The sequence below is a fragment of the Telopea speciosissima genome, chromosome 4, assembly GCF_018873765.1.
Source record: "Telopea speciosissima isolate NSW1024214 ecotype Mountain lineage chromosome 4, Tspe_v1, whole genome shotgun sequence".
Taxonomy (NCBI): Eukaryota; Viridiplantae; Streptophyta; class Magnoliopsida; order Proteales; family Proteaceae; genus Telopea; species Telopea speciosissima.
This window is the reverse complement of record NC_057919.1, coordinates 47,294,649-47,305,588: the sequence shown is the minus strand read 5'-3', so window position 1 is coordinate 47,305,588 and position 10,940 is coordinate 47,294,649.

The following is a 10,940-nucleotide window of genomic DNA, read 5'->3' as shown; positions in this document are numbered from 1 at the left end:
TAATCATGCCCAACTTGTTACAAATGTAGTCCATCCCTGCATCTCCTAGAGATTTTGTAAAAACATCAGTTAGTTGTTCTCTTGTGCGAACATGTTGTGGAGAAATAAGGTCTTGTTGCAACTTCTCTCGAACAAAATGGCAATCAACTTCAATGTGTTTCGTTCTCTCATGAAACATCGAATTTGAAGCAACTGCATTGGAGATGTATCAACCATTCTGAGTTCAGTCAACAACTGCTTCACTCGCATCAACTCACATGTAACATGTGTCATAACTCGATATTCTGACTCTGCACTTGATCTAGCCACAACTGTCTGTTTCTTATTCTTCCACGATACAAGATTTCATCCTGCAAAAGTACAATAACCTGTAGTCGATCTCCTATCAATGGGAGATCCAACCCAATTAGTATCTTAAAAATCTTCTACACGCCCATGACCATGATCAGAATACAACAAACCACGACTAGGGGCCTTCTTGAGATACTGTAAAATTCGAATGACAACATCCCAATAGAATATCCTAGGAGAGGACAGAAATTGGCTCGCAACGCTAACCGGAAAAGCAATGTCAGGCTGAGTAACAGTTAAATAATTCAGCTTTCCAAAAAGTCTTCAATACTTTTCAGGATCATCTAACACATCACCACCATTAGTTGTAAGCTTCACATTGGGATCTATGGGAGTGTCCAAGGGCTTGGACCCTAACATACCTGTCTCTGTAAGTAATCCAAGACATATTTCCTCAGAGAGCGAAATACCTTTGCTTAATTGAGCTACTTCAACACCCAAAAAATATTTTAACCTCCCTAGATTCTTAGTTTGAAACTTGTGTTGTAAGTATATCTTCAACTGTTTGATGCCTTCAACATCATCTCCTGTGATCACAATATCATCTACATATACCACCAGAAATATTTTACCCATCTTAGAATGGCGATAGGATACCAAATGGTCACTGTCACAACGCAACAATCCAAACTCAAGAACAACTTCGGTGAACCTACTGAACCAAGCCCTGGGCGACTGCTTCAAACCATATAAATACTTCTTGAGTTTGCACACCAGACCAGACCCCCCTTGAGCAACAAACATAGGAGGTTGCTCCATATAGACTTCCTCATGGAGGAAAACATTCTTCACATTCAACTGGTATAACGGCCAGTGATGAGAAGCTGCAAGAGAGATCAAAATACGAAAAGAGGCTAGTTTGGCAACATGAGAAAAAATATCCAAATAATCAACTCCATAAACCTGAGTATAACCTTTGGCGACCAAACGAGCCTTTAAAGGGGCAAGAGAACCATCAAGATTTACCTTCATAATATATACCCACCGACAACCAACAACGGACTTACCCGTTGGTAAGGGAACAAGATCCCAAGTCTGATTTTCTTTTCAAAACCAACAATTCTTCCTTCATTGCTGTCCTCCAGCCAGAACTATATAATGCCTCTGTAATAGACTAAGGAATATGATGAGATGCAATAGTGGAGAGACATGAATGAAAAGAAGACAAACCAAAGTAAGTCACAAAATTCGACAAAGGATGTTGAGTATAGCTTCTAACACCCTTACGAAGAGCAATAGGAACATCAAGAGCAGAAGTGGAGACGAAGATGATGTGGTAGGTGTTGTAGAAGCCGGGGGTGTTATATTACCACGAGGCCGACGATAGAATGTAAACCTAAGAGGTGGTGGCGGTGGTGGTGCTTGTGGAGGGGAAGGAGCAACACCTTCTGGAACCTGTGGAATAGAATGTTACAGAACATATAGGGGAAGATTAGGGGTGCAAGTTTGGCCTTGTCGGCCCGAACCTGCCCTGGCCCACCCTGAGCCCGTGCTGAGATATTTGGCCCTGAGGGCTGGTCAGGGTTGGAAATTTCTGGCCCTGAGTCAGGGTCGGATCGAGTCAGGGCGGGCTAAGCTTGGCCCGGCCCAGCCCGACCTTGTTTTAAGTTATACTATAAAATATATATTGATATAATATATATATATATATATATATATATATATATTATAAACTTTAAATGTCACCAACATTTTGTTATATAATATATTTTATATGAAGACAATAAGTGATTATAGTGTTGTTTTACGTAAAATTGATAATTTTCTCCCTGGCCCATTCCAGCCCATGCATTTCCTTCCCCCTCCCCATGATCAGGGCCAATCAGGGTCAGCTCAGCCTGACCTTGAGGGCGGGTCAGGGTTGAATTTTTCTGGCCTTGAGTCAGGGTCGGGTTGGGTCAGGTCGGGCCTGGGCCCAGCTAAGGGGACTTAAGGCTGGGCTAGGGTTCTATAAAGCCCGGCCCAACCCGACCCTGTTGCAACTCTAGGGAAGATCATCATTCAATTCAGACAAAATAAAAGATTCATCATTATAAGACGTAGACTCAAAGAAGGATACGTCGGTGGTGATAAATACTTTTATATGGTTGGAGAATAACAACGATATCCCTTTTGAGAACGAGAATACCCTAGGAAGGTACACTTGATTGCCTTAGGATCCAACTTTGATAGACCTGGACAATGATCACGAATGAAGCAAACATATCCAAAAATCCAAAGAGGTAAAGGGAAGAGAAGTTCGGATGGAAACAACAGAGAATAAGGAATGCTACCATTAACACAGAAAAAGACATGTGATTTATAAGAAAGCATGCAGTTAAAATAGCATCCGCCCAAAAAATCTTTGGGACTTTTTTTCAAAAAGAAGGGAACAAGTAATTTCCTAAATGTTTGTTCTTCCATTCAACCACACCATTTTGTTGTGGGGTGTCTGAATAAGAAGATTGGTGAATCATACCATGCTCAACCATAAATGAAGAAAAAACTGTTGAAAAATATTATTTTGCATTGTCACTGTGTAAAATCCGAATAGGCATATTAAACTGAGTCTCAATTTCAGTAACAAATGCACATAAAATGGAGAATAATTCAAAACGATTTTTCATTAAATAAAGCCATGTGACTCTTGAATAGTCATCAACAAAAGTAACAAAGTATTTAAATTCCAACTTGGAAGCAATAGGACAATGATCCCACACATCAGAATGGACTAAAGAAAAAGGGTGCGCAACCTGCTTATTGACTCTAGGGGAATAACTCACACAGTGGTGTTTTCCGAACTGATATCACTCAAATCTAAAGTAGAAAGAGAACTGAAATGGGAATCTAATTTTTTGAAACTTTGCAACGATGAGTGGCCCAAATGACAGTGGACTTGGTGTGGAGACAAAACACTAAAGCAAGCAACCGATGGAGAGTCCTCCTCAAGTAGGTACAATCCCCCTTTTTCAGGCCTCCTACCAATCATCTTTTTCGTCGTACGATCTTGAAACACACAAGATTTAGGATAAAAGGTCACTGAACAATTGTAAGCATTAGTGAGCTTACTAACAGATAACAGATTAAAAGGAAAATCAAGTAAAAGAAGAACGGAACTGTTATACCATATAATGGCGGTCCAATGGTAGCGTGACACTTGGTATTGGCAAGACTAGTCGGCTTGGGTTATCGGGTACAAAAACACACACCTGCTTGCAAGAAATAATTAACTGCAAGCGTACGGATCAATCGTAGCTACGGGTCGAACTCAAGGAGATGTACGCCACTCTATTTTACTTACTTTAAAGCAATGCAAAGTGAACCAAATTAAAGTGTTGAACTAAACTAATGATAATTAAATTAACGCATCATAACTCACAAGCATCTAGCGAATTGAATTGGCGTCCTAACACACAAGCATCTAACCTATCAATACTAACGCGGATTTGAAGGAATAAATTGCAGCCACACACCACAACCACATGAAAAAAAACAAAGGAAGAATGAGATTAAGAGATTAGAGAGTTGAAACCCGAAGGTGCTTGAAGCGGATTGAAATTACTTGCTTCTACCACATGAAATGGCGCTACCAAATCTGAAATTAGAACAAAAATAATTAAATTAAAATCCTAATATAATGCATGACAATAATAAAAAATAAAATCTTAAAAGCATGATTGAATTAGGGAGGTAGAGAATGAGAGTAAAAACAATGGAGAATTAGAGTCCAACTAGAATGGAGAGAATAAAGGTGGTGAGAGTGTGATTAAAATAAGAGTAATGGAGGAATTAGAAGGTTAAGAAGAAGAAGAAGAACTAAAAATAAAATTAAGAGATTAAGAAGAAGAAGAAGAAACTAAAAATAAAATTAAGAACTAATACTCCCTTCTACCAAAGTTGAAAGTGCATGAATTAATTAAGCCTTGCATAAATGTAGTTAAAGAAGCTTGAACACTTGAATAATCCTTGCATGGCTTCCTCTTCCAAATCCTCCCAGTTTTCTCACAAACTTAGGAACTTAGACTAGAAAGCTTTAAAACCAAACTAGAATTAAAGGATTACAACCATATTGAAGACATAAATAAATTAAAGCTTGAATTAAACCTATTACAACCATTAAACTAAGCTCATAAATCAAACTAGAAAACTTAGAAAACAAAAAATTAGAAGGAGAAGAAGAGAAAATTTCACTAATAATTGAACAACTTGACAAGCCAACGCCTTAGGGTATTTATAGGGGAAGGAGGGAGAAGGGAGAAGAGGGGGAGGAGCTCCACGATTTTGGGAGCTTCTCTCCCTCTAAAAACCGTGGGCTCTTGTGTGAGGTGGAGAGAATCTCCAAAATAGAGAAGAAAATAAAATATTCTCCTATCCCCCTTTTCCTTTACATAAAGCTTGAACCCCAAGAAAAAAGAAAAAATAGAAAGAGGAAGGGATAAAAAGCTTACCTACATAAACCTTCTATTTTTCAAAAAGTAGACTTTCTAATTCTATTCTGTGCTTTCTTTTCTTTGCAGGAATATTCTCCAAGTCATGTGATCAAGGCATCTTTGACTTTTCAACCTTCCATGGATGAGAGAATATTTTTCAAAAGAAATCTATCCATAGTCAAATCCCAAAAATACCCTTGAAAAGTTGGAGGAGAGAGAATAAGGGTGATAACTAGGATTCCACTCAACAATAAATCAAATACCCAAGTTGTCCTCTTTAAAAAATCGTGGAGGGTGCACCCTTTAAAAATCGTGGAACCCTGGTGCACCCCAAAAAATTGTGGAAGCTTGACAGTGTGGGTCCCCCCCATGAGGGTAGCAGCTCTTCTCTCTCTTCAAGATTGAAAAATTGCCGAAACGATCCTGTACTTGCAGTAGATCTCCACCACTGATTATAAATGCCTTCTTTAATGTCAAATGTACACTTGGGAAGTGGCAGAATGACTATGAGCTTGCATTCCAACTCATTTCTAACCCATTATTCTTTCTTGGCTTGAAAAGAATAATCAACTGCATGGAGGCCTAAACGAATGTGTACTTGTAGTCCGTCACGTCCATCTTGCTCAAAATTTAGTGCTCTTTACAGCCATGAAAAGAAAAATGGTGACTTTACGTGTAAATTTGGACATGCAGATCCCGATAGTCCAGAATAGTACAAAATAGCCCAAAAATCTGAAAAACACAAGAAAACACCGAAGTAACTCTGTCCAATGTGGTAAAATGCATGCTTTATGCCCTAAGATTTTACACATAAATGTGCTCATCACCACCCAAGATCCGTAACTGGTGATTCTAGAAGCCCCCTCTTGGAAGCAAGAAGTAGCGCACCCATCAGATCAATCAGCCTATCAGGGCCAACTCTACACATCCTAGAACATCACCTCTCACTAGGTTTAGCTGTTCTACTGGCAGTCTAAAGCACATCAGCGGTTGCCGAAAGTGGTGATCCAGCAAGAGAAGCCACTCTTCAGACTCTCCATCACATTTATGAGCATCCCATCTTTGTCCTGAACTACGTTTGACCTGATCCCTGGTTAGGGTACGTAGGCAACTTGATAAAAGAACAATCAAGTTCGGTCCTCCCACATGTACTTTTCTCCATTCATCCATCTATTTCTCCATCTTTTCTGCTTTCCATATTTTCGCTCTACCCTCTTACTTGTCAGTATCTCTATCTTTGATGCAGCCCATTGATACAAAAAATAATAATAATAATAATACAAAAAAAGAGGGAATCCTGTCTACCAAGATCAAGGGGATTTATGGCTTATAAAGTCATGATGACTGGAATGTCAGCAACAGTGTATTCTCCCTTTTAACCGGCGAGGTGACCAGGGGAATACTGGAAGAAGAATCAAATTGTCGCTGGGGCAATCTCTATCCAATATAAGGAGGATGATGGGGGAATGAAGAAGAAACTTCATTTCCTTGGGGCAGTCTACCAGGCAAGAAGATGCAAAATTAAAGATGGATTTTGTTTATAAGGATTGATTCCAATCATTGAAGAGTCTCGGTCTAAAAGGACGAAATGACCATGCAGAAGGGAAGGACAATGCTACCCATAGAGGAAGGGAAGAATTACCTATCCACCCATCTTGTTCATAGCCATTCTAACTCATTGGGACAAAGTTCTACCCATTCGATCTTGGCCCCTCAATGTTTGTCGAGCTTACTCGTGTAACATGGATGTGAATAGTATGCCTGTGTGGAATTGTGCATTACTAAGTAAGAATGTGAATAACCATTGATTTTCTAAATAAAGTGCTTAAAGTACTCATAGATCATCTCCACAAGTTAGAGAATCCAAAGGTTTTTTGTTGATCACATGTAATTGTGTACTAACCGTTTGTGTAGAACAAGTGTTGTGCTATACAAAGAATGAGAAATACTTGGTAAGCATCATCATCTATCTGTAGTGATACAAATTTGCAAAATAAAAAAAAATATATAATTTTTTCTTAGATTGATTGCCTTTTGTATGATATTGTTTTCTACTTTTGCATCTAAAAGAAAAGATTTTTAAGCTTGCTCTTCATTTTTTATAGGGAAAATTACATATACCTCCCCTGTACTTTGGCCTAATTACACTTTCCTCCCCTTGATTTTCTCACCTTACATTTTGACCCCTTATGTCTGACGGTGTTAAGGTACTGTTAGTTAATGGTTTGAAAAGACAATATTGCCCTTGTTCTAAAACACCACAAGTAAAATTACAATGATACCCTTTTCATCATCTTCAACCTTAAAACACCCATTTCTTTCCTCCTCCACCACCACCACCACCACCACCACCACCATCGCCATCACTACAGCTGCTGGAAATTTGATTAACAACAGGACTCTAGCGACTTCTTGATCTGCTACTCATTCCAGTGAAATAGACCATATATAGCTTACGATCTCAAGAGGGGAAAAAAAGGTTTTTGTTTCCAGTGGGGATTTTGCCGGTTTTGGGCATAGAGAAAGGGGGATCTTCTTCTTCCTCCTCTTGCAACTTCGTCCCCACCATGCTCCTGCAACCTCTGATTTTGGCATTGAATGTGAATTTTGTTTCCAGTGGGGATTTTGCCGGTTTTGGGCACAGAGAAAGGGGGTTTGAGGTTAGTTTCTTCAATCTGGGCAGTTTGTGTTTTTCTTTGTTCTTCGATCTCATGGGATGTTAATCAAGCTCTCAAATGTAATCCCTTGCCCACCACCATCACCACCACCACCACCACTCATTTACCCTTCTTCTTCTTCCTCCTCCTCTTACAACCCCTTCCTCCTCAAGCCACCGCAAAACAAAAACCCTTGTGGGTTTCAAACTGAACTTAAATCAATGCTGACGGCTTTTCCAATAGGCTAGAATAAGCCCTGAAATCCCTTCGCTGTTCAAATGAAATGAGGAACCCTGAAAATTTAAAAAATGGTTTCAGATATTCAAAATACCCATTAATGGTGTTCAAAACCCAGCCCTCCATGGTTCTGTTTATGGCCACTGTAGGCATGAAATCCGGTAAATCTGAAGACTAGAAGTCTCCTGCACCCAACGGGTCAATTGGGATTTGGGAACCATGATCTGTACTTTCTTGTTAAACATTCTTCATTCTTATTCAAGTCGTTTCAGTTTACCCTTGAAAATTATTGATTTTTGCAGAACAAAAGTTCAATCATGTAAACAATGGGTGGGAGGGTTGGATTTGGCGTATCCATTCACTTAATAGCAAAGCTTTCTATTTTATGATTAACTTTTGCCATAACTTTAGGGCACGCAAGCTCACTATCACCACCCCTGAAACTAGTCCAAACACAGACAGCATCATCATCAGTAAATCCAATTCTGTCACAATATCCAGAGGCTTCATTGGAACAAGGGATGATTGCATCTCAATCGGTCAAGGCCCAATCAAAACCACCGTTAATGAGGTCAGTTGCGGACCAGGACATGGAATTAGGTATTTTTCCACCTGATCCCTAACCCTAATTTCCAAGAGAAACCCAGAGTTGGTAGCCTTGGCAAGTATCCAGATGAAAAGGATGTGAATGGAGTTGCAGTGATGAATATTCTAATTCAAACGTTCTCCCATTCCCAAATGATTTTACCAATTATTGAAGGATGGAATCGGTGTATAGAACTTGGATACACGAAATCAAGGACACGTTGAGCATCTGCGATTTCAATGAGCTTCGCAGGGACCTACACACAGTCCTTGGCATTGCCAAATGGCAGGTGGTTTTCATATTCCATAGTTTCTTCTATGAGATTAGGGTTTCTGAAACGTTACTGATTTGCTGAGTTTGTTGCTGCAGTTGGAGGAGTTTGAATGGACGTCAGCTCGAGCTATGTTGGGAGCTCTAGCTTGGCTGAGGATGGAAGAACCAGGCACAGCCAATTCCATGATGACGTGGGTGGGGGCGGTTGGGATTGCAGCATGAAGAAGAAGAAGAAGAAGGGTATTGTTGGGTTTAGAAATTTTGATTCAATGTCAAAATCAGAGGTTGCAGGAGCATGGTGGGGATGAAGTTGCAAGAGGAGGAAGAAGAAGATCCCCATTGGAAATCAGAGGTTGCAGGAGCAGGAGCATGGTGGGGACGAAGTTGTAAGAGGAGGAAGAAGAAGAAGAAGGGTAAATGAGTCATCTCACAATGGCCAAGGGTTAATTTGGGTATTATAAAAAATCTAACTACGCCACGTCAGCACATAACAGACAGATGCTAACGGCAGGGGAGGAATTAGTAATTTTTTGAAAACTATAGGGGAATCGAATGTAAGGTGGGAAAACCAAGGGGAGGAACGTGTAATTAGGCCAAAGTACAGGGGAGGTATTTGTAATTTTCCCTTTTTTATAAGGTCATATTTACATGATATTGTTTTTCACTTTTGCATCATATAAAGAAAAAGAGACAAATGTTTTCTTTTCTTTCTTGCAGCACAAAGAAAACAAAAAAAAAAAAAAAAAAAAAGAGAAAAGAACATCCTAAAATCTGACAATAAAATAAAATAAAATAAAACAAAGGGAAGAAAATAATCCCAGAATGTTCCCAAAAAAAAAAAAGGATGTCTAAACATCATCATCGGAGAATAAAATCTCCTCATCATCACTGCGGTCCACTACTGATGGATCGGGATCGCTTCTTGTAGACTCGATCTACCTTCGGAGCCTATCTATTTCTTTCTCATAAGCCCGATCGTGATCTTCCAAGGCATCGTGAGCTATCCTCAGAGCGCCCAGCGTGCCACCCTAACAAAAAGGACATAAGTATTCTTTCCAAGATACCGAATCCTAATGACCAAAAGTGGGGAAGAACTCACAAGCTCTTGAAGCATGCCCGTCCGCTCAGAGAGGATCACGTCCATGCTTGCTTGCATCCGACGCATGTTGGCATATCACTCAACATTAATCTGCCATAACGGGGTCAAGTCAGTATCATGATTATGAAAGGCCTATGGATTTAAAGGATGAAGTGGCATACCTCGTCGAAAGGAAGCAGGAGCCCTAGGTCTTGCTCAGGAGTCCGGCATGCCGGGAGAGCGGTGGTGGCATGAGCATCTATAATAGAAGGCATAGTTAGGGGTGCAAGTTTGGCCTTGACGGCCCGAGCCTGCCTTGGCCTGCCCTGAGCCCGAACAGGGCTTGGGTTCAGATACCGTGGCCCTGAGGGCGGGTCACAGTTGGGAATTTCCATCCTGAGTCAGGGTCGGGTAGGGTCAGTGTCACGCCCCCATTTCGAAAGGGAATAAAATACAATAAGAGGGGTATGACTAGGATGACACGTGTCACTCCACATTGCCAGGATCTCGATTACAGTGTATTGAATCATAGTCAGGACTAATATAATTATCATAAATATACTAGTAAACGGAAACAAAGAAATATTACATTCCCAAAGTGAAATAGAACTGTGGAAGCGTCTAAGTAATAGTTACATAATGCTCATCTACGTATGTGTTAGGTTATACAGTAATCCAGTGATACTTCAAATGACCATTGCATAACTATCAAAATATGGTCTGTACAAGCATAGTGTAAAGCTAAAAAAGAAACAGAAGTAAGTCTCGAAATCAGAATGCCCCGTAGGCACAGTCATCACATGGACATCCATCGCCGTGTTCCTCTGTCATACTCAGACGAGTGAACGTCCAGGTTTGCCACAAATTCATCATCTGCAGCCATATCTAAAAAGGTGTACACAAAGGGGGTAAGCTCCACTGAGCCTAGTGAGGGGATGGGGAACATGCAAGCAATAACATATAGTCCATGATGCATGAATTATTATCCAATTATCCACCTAACAAGCACATCTAAGTCACTAGGTACTTGCTATTGCAACAACTCGGGTAACATCGCGGATCACTTATCTTATCACCGAGATGAGACCTCAATTGTTACTAGGGAGCTTGCACCGGTAGAAGCCACTCGTCACCCAGAGGCAAACCCCGATAACCAATGGTCATCCCTGACCTGGCCTCGAATCACTCCTCAGGTACACAGGGAGCCTTGATTACCCAACACCTAAACCCCTGTTGGTAAGGGTCGTAGCAAGGGGATCGAATACCCTAACCACAATAATACTATATGAGGCTATTGTATCGAGAGGTATTCCGGGCACATTGACGTCCCATACCATCTAGTACCCGGG